Source organism: Anas acuta, chromosome 3, assembly GCF_963932015.1.
Source record: "Anas acuta chromosome 3, bAnaAcu1.1, whole genome shotgun sequence".
NCBI classification, from domain to species: domain Eukaryota; kingdom Metazoa; phylum Chordata; class Aves; order Anseriformes; family Anatidae; genus Anas; species Anas acuta.
In genome coordinates, this window is record NC_088981.1 from 8815945 (window position 1) to 8832003 (window position 16059).

General features: G+C 51.3%; 1 protein-coding gene across 2 annotated transcripts in view; it reads right to left on the bottom strand.

Annotated features, from left to right (window-relative positions):
• The window catches only part of SERTAD2 (SERTA domain containing 2), a 78925-nt gene that overhangs the window by 18033 nt on the left and 44833 nt on the right, over nt 1–16059 (bottom strand). The window contains exon 1 of one of the 2 annotated variants that reach the window (XM_068675610.1): nt 2159–2454. The exons of the other annotated variant lie outside the window; for it this stretch is intronic. The gene's annotated coding sequence lies outside the window, so the exon portion shown is untranslated. Of the gene's footprint in view, nt 1–2158; nt 2455–16059 lie in introns of those variants that run through there. 2 annotated transcript variants of the gene reach the window in all.

Here is a 16059-nt window from a genome sequence, read left to right on the forward strand (position 1 = left end):
AAAAATTTGGAATATGAAATTTGAGGGTTTCCTTGATAGTAGAACATTATCTCAAACTCCTCGGTGCCTCTCAGGCAGACAGTTCGAGTGCCTGGGTTATTTATATCATTATTTCTACCAAAACACTGAGAGAAACAGTGGCATTACTTCATCTTTCCCATTAAAAAAAAAATAGCAGGTGTACAAAGGAATACAATTACATTTCTTAATAAATCAGCACCTACAGACGTATTTAATGTTCTTAAAGACTGCTTCATCTACAGACAAAACCTGAAGTACCTACGGCTAGCAAGTTTCTTTTTGTTTGTTTTTAATCAGCTTCAGAGAGAAAGAAATCAGCTCGGCACGAAAAATCAAAGCGCTGCTTTAACATGCACAAAGTCTAGCTTCGTTCGTTAGCAGTCCAATCCAGTTCCTGCCCAAAAGGAGTGGGCGGTTTTTGCCACCAACTTAAATGGAAGTAGGATCAGTCACGGAAGGAGGAAAGCCTACAGCTGTGCTGTTAGGTGCTGCACTGTGTGCCTGGACAATGAAGTGTCCCCTAGGACCAGCTCTCGGATACCTGCCTGGCAGCACGAAGTGACAGCCTCCTGCTATCTCCACCACCACCGCTGGCCTGCTGTTAAATCACACCCCAAAGATACCACCTTAAAAAAAAAAAAAAAAAAGTGTGCGTTTTAACTTCAGGCAGGAAAGGCTACTTCAGGCTCACCCTGCCTAATCCACTGCTCCATTTCTAAGGCAGTACGTGTAGAAAGCTACAGCAACTTCACAGCTCGTCTCCACAGTTTGCTTTACCAAGTGACAGCTTCCCGTGCACTTCAGTAGGAACCGAGGAGCCTTCAAAAAAATTCAGTACCCCGTGAGAAGCCCACGAGACTTAGCACCGACACATCTGGATGGAGCATTTTACGCAGGTGAATCCCTACAAACCTGACTAAAAAGGCAGGAGCTGCCTCTTCGACTCAAACCGTGAGCCGCGCTTCAGACACACAGGCATACAACCGATGTTAGGGGGCAGCCAAGCCCTCTCCCACCATTGTTTGAGCAATAACACGCTCCACGGCGGCCAAATCCAGCACCCACTGACGGCAGCGAGAGCCACCCTGCTGACTTCACCGGGCACCGGCTGAAAAAGCCTGCACTTCCCTGAGCCCCAGAGCTTTGGGCTGGCCTGAACGCAGGCGACAGCTCTGATGTGCCGCGCTGCTGGCTGGTGAAGGGGCGAGTGGCCCCCTGAGAGGGGGCAAAACGGGCAGATTTGGTTAATTTTACACACGCGGCTGACCGGCAACTGCGAGTTTGCCACCGACGGTCCCTGAGGGATGGCACACGAACCTCTCCGCGGATTTCCAGCTAAAGCGTCCCAGCGTTTTCCAGCTGCGCTTGACTTAGTGCAAGCCATGACAGCGGGTAACCGCACGCCGATTTTCGTGCTCAAAGCAAGCTTCTCTCCCCAGATCCTGACACATCCTGCCGGCTCCCCACGCACCGAGGCGAGCGAGGCAGCGCACGCCCTGCACGGGGAGAGAGGGGCACTGCCAAAGAAGATTTGCTGCCCGGGGCTGGAGTCCCACTCGAGGCACAGCGTCTCCACCACCGCTTCCCGAAGACGAACAACCCCTGCCCACTGAAGTTCCCCCCCCACAGCCCCCGTTTCTCCTCCCTGGCTCAAGGAGAAGCCCCGCTAATCCCCAGCCAGCCCCGGGAGGGGTCCAGGCAGCGGGCTGGTTGTGCCCAGCCATATGTCAGCCCTGCTCCTGGGCACCCCAAATCCCCCCCAGGCCCTCGGGCTCGCCTTGCCACCGCACCGCCAACTTCAGGGGAACCCCAAAACCCTTCTCTCTTCTCAGGAAACCGGAGGGCGGCTGGCTCCTGAGGGCTCGAACGGCTCCCCCAGTGCTCGCAGTGGGGTTTCCTCCACTGGGGGGACTTTTGGGGGGCCAGCCCCGACCCAAAGCAAGCCCACCACCAGCACCTGCTCGTGCTGGGGGCGCCGCGCATCGCCCAGGGGAAAGAGGAGGGGGGAGGCAGCTTTTAAGGACAACTCCAGCCCTTTGGGGCTCACCTGCCCCCCCTCTTTCAGGCCGTGGGGCCCCCCAGCAGGGGGAATAGGGCGATTTGAGCAGCCCCCCCCCCCCCCCCCGGCCCCACTCACCACATGCAGCTCCCCCTGGGAACTCAAGCCTGGGGGGGTCGGCACCTCTCGCCCTCAGAGCAGCTCCATCTGTCGCTCCCGCGCCGGCTGCGAGGAGGAGGAGGAGGAGGAGGAGGAGGAGGAGGAGGAGGAGGAGGAGGAGGGAGGAGGAGGAGGAGGAGGCAGTGTGAGGATTTAAGCCTCCGCTCCGGCCCGGCGGCTGCGCTCACGCAGCATTATACAATGGAGGAGGAGGAGGAGGAGGCGGGAGCAGCCCCGGCTCCAGCACCCGCCGCCAGCACTGACGCCAGGGGCGGCTCTGGCGAGCTCCTCGCCCTCCGGCAAAGCCCCGCCTCAGCCCGGCCTTCCTCCCCTTGCCTCCTCCTCCTCCTCCTCCTCCTCCTCTCCGGGCTCGGCGGCCCCGGGCGGCAGCGGGCCCCGCTCCGGGACAAAGGCGGTCGCCAAGCGCCGACCGCAAAAATCCCAAATATCCCGGGCAGCCCCGGGGGTGGGGGGGGCTGCTGCCTGTGTCCCCCCCGCTCCCCGTCCCCCCTTTGCCTCAGCCGGGGGCTTTACCTGAGGGGACCGCGGTGTCCCCCCTCTCCCCGGTGTCCCCCCTCTTCCCCTGAGGGAAAGCTGGGCCCTCAGAGAGGTTGGTTCCCTCAAATGTGGGGGGGTTCCCTCAAATTTGGGTGAGTTTCCCCAAATTTGGGTGTTTTTCCCCAAATGTGTGTGGATTCCCTCAAATTTGAGTGGGCTCCCTCAAATTTGGGTGCGTTCCCTCAGATTTAGGTGGGATCCCCACACCCAAGCGGGCTGCAGCGCCTCAGGGTCCTGGCGCCATCCGGGGCGGTCGCGTCCCGGTGCGGCGCCTGTACTCGGGGCCAATAAAGCTTTAAGAGCAGCCATAAAGGTGATTATTAGTCATTAAGAGCACGACGTGTGTAGGTATTACGCTCCGAACGGCCTGTAATGATTTGTGATCCGTCACGCTGACGGGCTGCTTGGAAATCCAAGTTCCCTTTCCAACCTGAAAACCAAAAAGAAGAATGGTACCTGGAAACCCTACGTCAAAAACCCACAGAGGACAGGGAAAAAAATAAAAATGGAGTGAACCCGCCAAAAGAGAAGGGCGATTTTATGGATTCTTGAAATTAGAACTGAAATTAGAACATCTAATTGGGGCTTAAAACAAAAAGACTGGAGACACCTTTCCTCCTCCGTCTGAGGAAATCCAGGCTCTGTCATCCTCTGACTGCCGGGCAGAGGTGGCCCTGAGGCAGGTTCGTGAAGCCATCCCGAGCCCTTTACTGAATTTTGTCCCTGATAAGTGACTTTTGAACGGATCGCAAGGCGGCAGAAATTAAAACCTGGACCTCCCCTGGCTGGATGCTTCCTTGCAGACAGAAAATTTGGTGCTCGGGCTCAGGAAAACAAGGCTCTTCTTGATTTAACAGCCGTCATAATAAAAATCACTCAATGAAAGGAAAAGCTTCATTTGCTTTAGGGCCTGACTGGTACCTGTCTGGTGAGCTTCAGTCCTCTCAAATGCCAGCCAGAATATTTGGACATTTTCAACTTTGTTGGCTTTTAAAAGCCAAATCCACCAAATTTCAGAGCCCTCCTTTACACTGGCGCAGAAGGGAAACAACCCCAGTGATGTCTCTGAGTCTCCCCCAGCATATTCAAGAGCAGAATAAAGCCTTCTGTAGCTACAGCACCGCAAATCCCAACCCCTTTGCTTCCTAATTGAAGCACAGATTTTTTCTTCTCCACCCTCACATTCAAGAAGGCCACGACGCGTGTCGCCAGCAGGTCACACAACAGCTGCTGTCACCCCTCCAGCACCCAGTGGGCAACTCCTTTCACGCGGGCACAGCAAGTTCAGAAACAGGCTGCAGATTTTTATCTATTTATATTATTTTAGAGCGGTTCTGGCAGCCCAATTTCCTAGCTCCACCAGTGGAAACCTTTGCTTCAGGGGGGTTGGTGTGGACTCGGAGCACGGCAGGATCTGGCCCCGTGTAATCGCGCCGGGGATGCATCCAGCCAAGCAGTGCCTGGCTTCTGGAGCTCAAAGTCCACGGCAGGCTTACAGTCCCTGTTCCTGGGTGTGTGCACGCTATCGCCAGGAGTATGGGCAGAACCACAAACATTCTCTAAATAAGAGCTGGGCTTCACTCTGATACCCAAGGCCCCAGTCTTGCCTTTTTATACTCGGCAGTAAAAGGCCTGAGCCTCTAGTGTATGAGTTTTGACCGCTCCTGACTTTGTTAGGTTGCTCCAATTTTACACTAGCATAAGAGAAAACTCACTGCCCCTCCTGTTTCCTACTGTAACTCCCCTGGGCCTTTCTTGGCAGGAGTTTATAGTCACGCTGTAACTCAGATTGTTCCTCTGAACACAACGAGCACAGCCTGCATCCACGCTCAGAAACACTCTCAGATGAGCATAGGTCATGACACGAATCGATACGAGTGGAGTTCCTGCCCACACTTCGCAGTGCTCAGGCCCCGCCATGCCAGGACGAGGTTAGGCGACACAGAGCGAACGATCCCACTGCCGATCCTGTCTCACATTGCCTGAAGTGTGATTTAATGAGGCCCTGCAGGCCAGGCAGCTCGGCCCCACAGCCCTGGAGCGATCTGACCAGGAGGTGTCTGAGAGGCCCCAGCACAGTTTGCCCAAACATGTTGGTAAGCGCAGGAACAGCCTGCGACCGAGCCACGAACGCTGGGCAGGGAAGGGAGTCGGCAGAGGCTTCCAGAAACCACAAGAGCAGGGGGAAAAGTCCCTGTACTCCTGAGGAGCAGGCCATCGAGCTGCTCGCACAAGAGGATGACACGCTAAAAGAGAAGGAACTGTGTTTTTCGATAGTTACTGACCTGAAGCGGGCCACAGGCACAGCATAAATGCAGCCCTGTCTTTGTGCAGGGATGGACAAAGTTTGCCTGAGTGAGGCCAGGTCTTCCTTAGATCATTCAAAAACCCTCCTGTATCAAAAAGAAATCCATTAACAAACAGAAATCAAAGACTGGGAGGGGGGAACAGACACCAGGCTTCTTAGGGCGGTTCATTAGAAGTATTAGAGACTGCCAGGTAAGCTCTGGCTATCGACGTCTGTGCCAGTTGGGAAACAGTGGCAACCTTTGGTGTGCTGGAACATCAGCACAAAAAAAAAAAAAACACTCAGTGAATTGTTTCCTTTGTTCCTAAGCACATCCTTGGCCCTTTTAGTTGCTATACGTGCTAATGCTGAGACTTCACCAGGTAAATGTAAGAACAAAACACCTTCTTCATTCTCTCCCTGGATGTCTTTGCATTAGCGCACACCGGAGCTGACAGACAAACACGTAATGTTGCCCTGAGAGCAGACAACTTTTTGCAAAGTCAGACCCTGCCAGCACCAATAACCTGGGAAAAGCTAACCCAAGGGCCTGCCTGTAGCCAAGGATGCTCATCCTACCAGAGCAGCGCTCCCCACCAAGCGACGCAGGTCTCACGGGTAAGAAGCAAGCATGCCACAAGCAAAGGCACGAATTAAATGTGATTAAATGCCACTAAGCCTCGAGACATCTCCCTTCAGGCAGCTCAGGGGTCAATACTGGCCTTCTGGAGGGGGCTGTGGGCAGGCGACGACAACAGCAGCAGCCCTGGAGCAGCAGGGAGCGACACAGCAGCAGCCCCTCGACCGAAGCACTGCCAGTTTCCTCAGGCAAGGTTCAGATACAAATAAAAGCAAGCACCTCAAAATAAAAAAGAAAAAATAATAATAATAAAAAAAACAACAAACCCACAAAATTTGGGGTGCTGCATTACTGCAGCCTGCATCTGTGCATTACCAGGCAGCCACACCTGTGAAAAGCTGGGCTGCCCTGCTTTAGATTTCATTTGGCTTTTATTTTTTCCTGCTGGTGCAACTCATCCGCTGTGACGAGGCTGCCGTGCACGTCCCAAGGCACAGAGGAATCAGCTGAAACAGAAGGAAGGAACGCTCCCCCTTCTCACTCCCATTTTAGCTTTTCTTTTCTTTTTTTTTTTATTTTTTTTTATTTTTCTGCTTTAGTTCATGTTCTTCATCTCTAATGTTTCTGTGGCAGTAGGAGAAACGTCATTCCCTAGAATGCATAATATGCTTAATTATCATTCTCTGTTAGTTCTCTAGGAAAAAAAAACTACAGGGGAAATCAGTTTAATTAATGAGTATGACCAAACGCAGCCTCAGTTCTAATGCAGTATCATATATTATATGTCCAATTGGGCAGTTGGTCTTACTTAGGTAAAATGAGCAGAGATGCAAAAACCACGGAGCTCGTGAATCAATATTCTGAGCGCAGCTAACCTCCTTCGTGTACTTATTCTGAGCCTTTCTGCAGACTTCGATGCCAACGTCTGTTCCCAAACACGCCTTTTGGCTTCAAGTGCTGCAGGATCGGGCCCACGGAATCCAGTAACGTACAGCTGTTGCTTGGCAGTGCCAAGGGTTGTGCCACATGGTAAATTTGTTAAGCAATAATTAAAAAAAACCCTTAACTGAGGTAGTCATACCTGGTAGAAATCCCCCGTCTGTGTCAAGGACAAGGGTGGCAAGGTTTCGTCTGAAAGTGAGACTTGGTGATCGAGATGCTTTTCAGAAGGGCTACTCTTCACATATGAAATTATTAAGGAAATACTACGGAACAGGATTATCAGGAAAGAAAAAAAAAAAAAAGCAGCGTGCATTAGCTGGCTTAGTCAGAGGAGGTTTTGCTGCATTCCTCATGCACTGAGATGACTCCCTCCCTCTGTAATTCCCTGTGCACTCCCAGTGCTCTGGAGACTGCTGGTGTGCATCATCCTCGCTCCGGCTGAAACACGCTGTCCTCTGACGGAAGTTCGCGCTGCCTACCGCTGCTGGGTCCACGCACGGCTTTCTGCTTTTCATAAACATCCTCGTTCCTTCCCAAATCCCATTCAGGCTGCATCACCTGCGAGATGTGCTTCGTTTTCGACCCAGGCCAGACTGTTCGCACCAAAGCTGACTGTGCTGCACAAAGGCTCCTAACGGGGGCTCGGCTTTTCACTCATTCTTCTCAAGACACAGTGGTCTGTGCTTCACATTGAGATAAGTTTTAAACAATCCGGGGCTGTGAAATGCTGCATTTACTTTTCTTTTCCTTTTAGTGCTCGCTCTGCAGCCTCTATCAAAAGCACAAGCCATTCTTTTCTGGAACACTTGGTTGTTTTTTTTTTTTGAAGAGAGGCTACGCTGATATTCTGATGCTCCTCTAGTACCGGGGCCAGTGTGGTAAGAGAAAAAAATCTGCCGAGAGAACTGAAGGCTCTGTTTTACAGCCGAAGAGGGAATACTTTAAATAAAGGGAAAAAAGAAAAGCAGAAACAGTGGGGAAGAATACAGAGAGATGGCCAGTCCTCAGGCCTAATTAACCACTGGTGTAAACAGATGTCACTGCAATCAAGCCAGAAGTCTCAGGCCACCCACTAGTCCTGAGCACAATCCTGACCCGATCCTGAAAACCTTAACGAGCTGCGGCTGCCGAACACGGGAGCCACACGGGTGCTTCAGAACAAAGGTTGCCACCGTCTCGCTTCTGCTGACGGACAACCTGCTCCGTCGGCAGCTCCTGCATAGGCGCGTTGGAATATGTTTAGCACTGCTCCAGCCTGCTGAAATGCCGAAGGCTTGGTAGACCACACGGGGCCACCAGCAGGGCGCTGAGCGGCTCGGAGACGTTGGAGGTTCCTGCTCAGATGTGTGGTGTTAAGGAATCGTACGGCAGTATCGGGGTGTTTGAGGCTGGGGTGGCACACACAAAATGGTGTCGTGGCTACGAGGTTGGTGTAGGATTGCAATGTTATATAGTATTTAAAACTATGTCACCGTAATATGATGTGTTCATGCTCAGATGCATTACTGGGGGGAAATAAACTATTTCAGCCCTTATTTACATGAAAACATGAGTTAGTACACTGACACCCAAATGAATGCGCCCACCTCTAGCTGCTTCTGCTGGCATGAGTACAACCTGTGCAGCATATGAAGCTCCTACACCATTCAGGGGGCTTGGGCGGTTCGTTTCAGACTCGTTTCTGCAGCTCCTTAGAGCCACTAGATTCAGGCAGTACCTACCAAGTGAGACGAAGGGATTCTTGAGGTAATCCAAACTTGCAACAGTCAATCCTTCCTCCAGCCATTCCAGGTGCAAACCTCTCTACAGACGATGTTAATCTGAAGTCCCTTCAGGCAGACTGTTTGCTGGGGGGCTAATTTTAGGCAAGCAGTGAGTGACCTGCACAACTTCTTTAAGAAAAAAACCCCAAGCCCCGATAAAACAGAAGTTGAATCTGCAGGGCCAAATTTAGAAGAGCAAGAGAGGAGCTGACAAAAAAACCTAGCACAAGAACATCAAATGTAGCATAAACTCCCACTGCCGTTCTGTTCCACTACAAATAAACGAAGATCATATAGAACTGAACTCATTGAGGCTGTGCACTGAACGTACAAGCCTTTCCGTTTTAACCCTTCACAAAATGTGTGAATTTGTTAATTATGTGCAAAGGAAGGATTTTAAAAAAAGAGTGAATGAGCATATCGGATGCTTTTACTGCTGACGACTGCGGTAATGATTCATTTTCCCTCTCTACATTCCCTCGTGCTAAGAGTCAGCAGAAGCCCGTACTGTATGTGCAGGTAAACAGACCGTGGGTGAAGCACTCATTGCTCAGCCTTACCCTAAAACCACCCCTATAACGGTGAGAGATGTATTTTGGCTTACCGAAGAAAAAGGGAACTGTACACGTTCATTTACATTCTCCCCTCAGCTTTTTTATGCTCTCGCTTTGAAGGAAGCTGGTCGTTTACAGCGGCCATTAGACAAAGGCTATGAGGGGCTTACACCTAATTAGTATTCCCAAACAAAGCTACATTAAAGCCTTGCAAACCCACCCGCCATTTAGGATCTACCACCAGGACAAAGCAAGAAGCTGAGGAGCTACGGTTTATCACCACGGGCCACCTTGCCCACCCTTTCACACCTCTCTCTCCCTTCCACAGTGACTTTGGGGAGGTAATGTCCCTACAATCTGCCTCTGGTTTTTGGGGGATGAGGCAGCTCTCCCGCCTGGTCACCCCCATCTAGGGGTGAGGAATATCACCGAGGTTCTCCCTGCTTCTTCTCCCAAGCAGGACCCTGCCCAGCACACAGGGATGGGCAGCAGGCTCCCAAACCTCTCTCCATTACAGAGAGGTTCCCTGCAGGCCCCCTGCTTTACCCCCCAGCCTCTTAGCAGTTTTGTTTGCAGGAGGAAAGCTGTGCAGTGCTGTCAGGGCGCAGGCCAGCCATCGCTCCTGTCCCACAGCCTGCCCACAAGAGCGGGCGGCGGGCAGGCACTTCGCGGAAAGGGGCCAGCCTCCTTGCGAGAGCTGAGCAGAAATCGCCACCCTTGGTGAGAGACTTTGTGAGCAGCCAGCTCCAGGAGGGATGAATGTCCAGCTGCTCTCATGCCCCAGGGCGTTTGCTAATCACCCACACCCAGGGGACATTCCTAGCCTGATTCCTGCTAAGACAAAGTCAGTAACCTCAGCTCCTTTCTTGCCTACCTACACTTATAATCCAGTGTTGGTAACCTTCAGGTTAAGTCTTCTCTTTATTATTTTTTTTCAGCCTCTTCTGCTAACTTTCCTCAGCTGGATGTTCAGCCCATGCCACAAGAGCAAGAGAAGTTAAGCACATGTCGAAGCGCTGATAATTTGACTCAACACACGTCCACAAATACTGTTCCCATGCAGGTCAGCAGCCAGAAACCTCTTTTTGCTGGCAGCAGTCTTCAAAGGAAACCCTTCCTCATCTGAGCAGCTGGGAAAGTGCAAGTGCTGCACTCCTACCTCAGTTGTGGGGTCCAACAAAAAGAGTGGCCCCCCCAAAAAATGCATTACTCTTACCTGGGAGAAAGGAGACCGGGCATTTGCTGGGTTTGTTTGGGTTTTAAAACCTAAAACAAGGCAGGTTTGTTAACAAAACATCGTCTTCCATGAGATGTTCAGGTGAAAGACCTCAGACTCCCAGCATATTTTTGCTCGCTGTCACGGCTGATGTGGGCGAAATAAGGAGGAGAAAATGCATTGGTGGCTTTGAACCTCTTCTTTTATTTAGCAAAGATTCACCTTAAATTAATGGAAGCGGGGAGATCTTGAAATAAGCCTTAGCAAGTTTTAATCACACTTTTTCTTTTCGCGAGCTAGCCGTCATTCAGTAGCTAGGTGGTTCTAAATAAAGAACTCTAGTCAACAACAGGAAATAACTCCCACAGAAAAAAAAAAAAAAAGGGCAGAATACAAACTCTCAGCAACTCTTGTACATAGCTCACAACGGCCTTTTGTTCCTTGCACATTAAGTCTAAAATCTTTACTTTTCAGAACATGTTCTTGCTCTAAGTAATTAAAAGCTTGCTCTTGTTGCAAGTATGGATCCCTTCCTTGCCTTTCTCCCAGAAGGGTCACATCTAAGAGTCAGAAAATCACAAGCTATTCCCGTTTCATTTAGGAAGGACGTTCTAGGAAAGCCACACGATGACCAGGATTTTCAAAAGTTACTGGTGGTAGTTTTTTTTTCTTTTTTTCTTCTATTTTTCTTTTTATTTTTTTGGTGCAGGGGGAGGTGCAGTGCTGTGTCCTCAGCTGGAGACAGTTTACATGCCTCTTAACGTTCAGAAACCACTTTCTGTTCAGAAACTGCAGAGCACCTGGTCTGTGGGGAGGGGGATAAAGAAGAAGCCACGCAGCTCTAGCCGCTCTTTTAAAACTCAAGCCAGCGTCTAGAACCATCAGCTTTTAAATTACACAAGATGTCATGGGCCAGTGCCTGCAGACACCACTGGCAGCGATCACCTGCCTCCTCCTGCACGCAGCCTTCCCAAATTCAGCAGAAGAGCCTGGCACCAGGGGCTGAGCCTGCTGTAAAACCAGAGCCACAGACGGCAGCACGCAGGAAGCACAGGCTGAGCTTTGTGGAGGAAGCATTTTCAAGCACGACCCCAGAATTTCTGGAGTTTCTACGCTTCGGATTAACCCACCTGGGCTTCCAGCTGCCTTCACTGCACGCGTTAGGACAACAGCTTTCCCTCTGAAACCCTATCCAGGATGGGTTCAGGCAGAAGGGTGACTAAGACGAAAAGCTTTTAGGAGATACAGGAAAGCAGGCTGGGGACAAAAGCCTGGAAGAGAGCATAAACCTCCAGTCACCAAGAGACTTAGCCATGCCAGCACTGGCTGGATGAGAAACTAAGGGAACATACACAGGAGGGGAAAAAGAAATAAAACAACACAACACAAGTTTGTTCTGGTTCAACTTCAGGCTATGGAGTAGGATCTCAAGCTGCTCTCAAAGGAGCCCGCCCAGCTTGCAGTGCCCACGATACCTACACACGCAGCTCTGTTTTCTTGTGACGGGGTACTCAGGGAAACCAGCTTTAACAATCTGTTGCTTGATGGTTTGTTTTTCTAATTCCTTAAAAGTTTTCATTTGTGGTCTGGTGCTGTCAACAGCCAAGCTCTTCCATCAGGTGTCATTCGGGAACACATCGCGCTCCTCCCGTGGCTTCCAGTGTATCAATCAATCTCTGGCTTCATGAAGGGGGATACATTCCCACATTCCCCTCTCCATCCTCCAAATGCTTCTTGGAGAGGTGAGACTGTCCCCCTGGCAGAGGAGTACAGCTCCACATCATGCATAGTGCTTACTGCAGGCCAGGGCCGGATCCTGCCACCTGTGTGAGTGCTCAGCAGACACACTTCAAAAGCAGAAGAAACGGGAGGAGGCTGTCCACACAGACCTGGTAATATCAGACCCAAGACAGAAGCACCTGGCAACCTGATCTGCAGTCCATTTGCTTCCTGGAGAAGTAAGAGGGATTGTGGAAGCAGACTGCAGGGCTAAGCACAACTTACAGAAATGCACAAATGAAATGTGAGAAAGAATACATCGCTTTACTCCATCTGGCTTTAAAAAAATTGTGGTATTTGGGTGGCAGGCTGGGGGATTTTAAGATGGTTGCTGTTTGCTAGCTGGCATGGACAGGCTCCTGCCAAAGGTGGAAGAGCTTCTTGAGAAATATCACTATCATTTGCAGTGTCTTCTGGAGTACGAACACATACATACCGGATTTTGGAGGCCAGTTTATTCCAGCAAGTCTCCATCAAACCACCTGCCATGGCTGTGTCCCATCAGAACCTGACTGCAAAACCAATTCCCAGGTTAGAGACGGGCCCTGTTCAAATCACACAGCTGCAAGCACCGAGGTTACAGCTCCAGGCTGGCTTTTTGTGACTGGAATGTGGGAAACGAGCTTGGTGTGCACATGGGTGTGCCACTGCATTCATGTGAGTGTGCACCAAAAGGCTACAGGAAGAGCAAATCAAATTTGCTTCCTAATGCAAAATGAACACGCAGGCTGAAGCGACTCCACATTCAAATCTCACCCAAAATAAGTCTTGGTGGTTGTATTATAAACTCCTCGAAAGTGGGTTCAAACCTGAACTTGCAATTACAGCCTTGTCTGGTTTAGAAAAGACTTCAGATGTCACTGCTGAGAGGACCAGCCTCCTCTTGAACCTTCAGAAAGGAAGAAAAAACGACGTGGCAAAGTATCCTACAGAAGCTGCCCCCTTCTTTCCCCGCTCTCACCCATTAGATTAAATACTACAACTGCTTCAGTGGGACCAGCACGCTTTAAAAGATGCAGTCTCTTTCTCTCTGTCTTTTTCCCTCTCTCACTGAATGATATTTCTGCCCACATGCACTGACACATACAGTGTCTAACAAGGCTGTGATTCATTTTCAGTTCTAGTCATGCTCACAAGTGATGTAGCACACTCGCTGTGCCTTCGGGATCTGCGTAATTTAGCTTCATTTTCTCTGCCCCCACCCTGCATTAAGTGAAGTTCCAACAAAGCCAAGTCATCTCCCACCAACTCGCCCTCCCACCTGCTTGGGGGATGCATGCAGCAGGAGCCTGAATAATAATAATAATAATAATAATTAAAATAAAACAAAAAGAGAGAAGGGGATGAGAGCTGGAGAGATACCATGAATTGTTAGAAAGCTTTCTAACGCCAACAAGGAGTGAATAACAACCACCACGGGCTGCATACTACCTGACCACCCAAGGAGCTGGATCAGTCCTGAATCATCTCACCCAACCTGTTGAAAGCAGCCGTGCGTCTTGCATCGTGAGCATCACGCACGTTCATGCTGCAGGAATGATTGCCGTGCTAAATTGCAGCCGGCGATTCGTAAAGGCGAACGCCACCACGGCAGCCTCGTGGTGACCACTCGCTCACCCCGTGTCCTGCAGCAGAAGCGTTGGGGGCGTCCCTGCCACGTCCCAGCTCGGAAGCTCTCGTGTCCAGCGGCCGCCATCCCTCAGAGCTGCACGCGGTGGGTTGGGGCTACGACCGACAAGCTGCTTCCGAGCTAAACTCCACGTATGTGAGGCACGAGGCCAAACGTGAACAAAGTGAAAGACGGGCTTGTTGTTTGATAGATCTCAGTATCTCACTGGCATTCCAAATTCATCTCAGACACCGCAATACATTACACGAGCAGTTCTCCGGTTACTTCCAAGAGCCAAGATGCTTTAACGTGCGAGTTAGAAAGCGCTCACACCCCCATCACGCTGACTTTTCTAGCTCTCCCCCACCTTCAACCTGGAAGTCTGTTTTGATGGAACAGAAATCTTGATTTTCGAGCGAAAAACAAGTCAACTGAGTTTCTTCGGCAGAAGTCCCCAGACAGAAGTGAGTCACTGCAGACTCCTTCAAGCAGATCTTGGTTATCTGCATGACTTCCCTAATCCCTCACCAATGGCACCAGGAAAGAAGAATTAGCAGCAAAAGCTAGAAGGCACTTCAGCATCAGAGACACGATTACCGAGAGGGTCGCTGTCACCGCAGAGGCGCAGCGAGCTGAGGGGACACGTTCAGCCCTTCTCCGTTTAGGTGAAAGACGTGTGTGAGGCTCCCCAGCACGCGGGGACCACCCGCTAGGCAGACTCACCTTGCTGCCCCCCTCTCACGACCCACAAGAGCAAGGGGGAGCAGGGATTCAGTTCCCTGCCTGCTGTAGGGGCCCATTGCCCCCTCGTTCACCAAATGCTCGCTGGGTTGGTCCGTGCACTGTATAGGATGGGAGAGGAAGGGGATCAGCTCAGGGGGCTCCGGGAGCCCCGAGACAGGAGGAGGAGGGCAGGGCAGGCCTGGGGGTGGCCACTCGCTGCGAGTAACGGCCGGGCAAAGCGAGCAGCGGGCTGTCATTTCGGCAGGCAGGCCACTGCCTCATTTGGCAAATTGAAGAAATGAAGCACGGGGAAACTACTGGACAGCTAGTAGAAGCTTATTGTGGAAATGAAAGTCAAACCCATGTGTTTTGATTTCCTGAGTGCTCAAGACAAGTCCGGCCTCCTCCATCCACGAGTCACACTGTAAACGTCCTCAGGGCAGGGCCTACACCTCTCATTTGCTTTACGTCTGTGGCTTTCAATCTTTCCTGGTTTGCAGATCCCTTCGTGCTCTCTACCAGGGCCGTGCATTTCAATCTGCTGACAACAGGCTTGCTTTCCCCGGCTTTCCGGCACATCTTACACGTAGCCCGTGGATCCGAGCGAGCCAACAAGCACGGTCTGCTCCTCTTGGCCTTGCTGTGGGTCCCCGCGAGTCCCCCTCTTCCCAACTGAGCCTGCACACTGCAAGAGTCGGATCAGGCACTTGCAAAGTAGCCCCAACTCGGTCTAGCTGCCCTAATTCGAGACGAAAGCTCAGAGCTTCCCTGTCATTTCAGCGTTTCCCGTCTCAAGGTATGGGAGCTGTTGATCTCCCACATGAAAATGCATGATGCTGTCAGCCCAGCCTAAGGGCTGTTATTTAATTTACTTGAGGAGGTAAGTGAAAGCCCCTTCATGCAAATGCTTACAATGTGATCTGGAAAACAGCAGGCGTAATTAGATAAAATGGCAGCAAAGCCCACCAGGGAAATAATGTTAATTCATGAGGATTTTCCTCTCCACCTCCCTCTCAGCAAAATTTGAAGCTGGGGTGGGTGGGGGGGATCAGATCGGGATGCACCTCACCGACGCATCTGGTGGCGAAGCGGAAAAGCAGGACGGCGAGAGAGGGGGTCACCTAAAAGCTGCCTCACTGGGGCACCTCCGCGGCAGGATTAGCAGTCCACACTCCTAAGCGAGGAAGCACTGAAAGCAGAAATCGTTCTGTCGCTGTCATAAGCTGTTCCTCGTAGAGACACAATAAGCAGCATCTCTCAACTTCGCACCGTCTCCTGGCCGTGGCCTAACCAGGCAACGCAGCGGACTCGGCACATGACAAAGCCCTCGGCGCGTGCCCCCGCCTCCAGTAACAAAAAAAAAATAAAAAAATTAGAGCTATTTCGCAATGCTCCAGAGCAGGTCTGGCATTTCCAACCCACTCAAATTCCTCCCCTCAAAAACATCCAGGAATGGGTTTTGGCCAAACTCTGTCGACGGCATCGCTGGTGAAGGAGAGCGCCGGGGCGCCGTGGGGGCGCTCCCGCAGGGCCGCGGTGCCCTCGTGGCGGGCTCAGGGAGCTGTGGCTCTGCCCCCCAGCTCCTGACGGCCTCTTCCTCCCAGCCAGGAGCCAGCCAGGAAAGTCACCTCCTGCTTGCCGACCTGCCGCTACCAAAATGGATCCCAATTAGCCAACTCCCTCCCAGCTCTTAGGAAAGAGAGGCATTTTTTGTTGTTGAGTAATTACGCCTCACGAAATGGCTTACATCCCTGGTTGATTAGGTCACAACACACTGTGAACAAACTGATGTAACAGAGATATCTTTAACCTGCTAAATTAAGGCATACTTTCTCAATATAGAAAGCTTAATTGAAGCCATGCATGGGG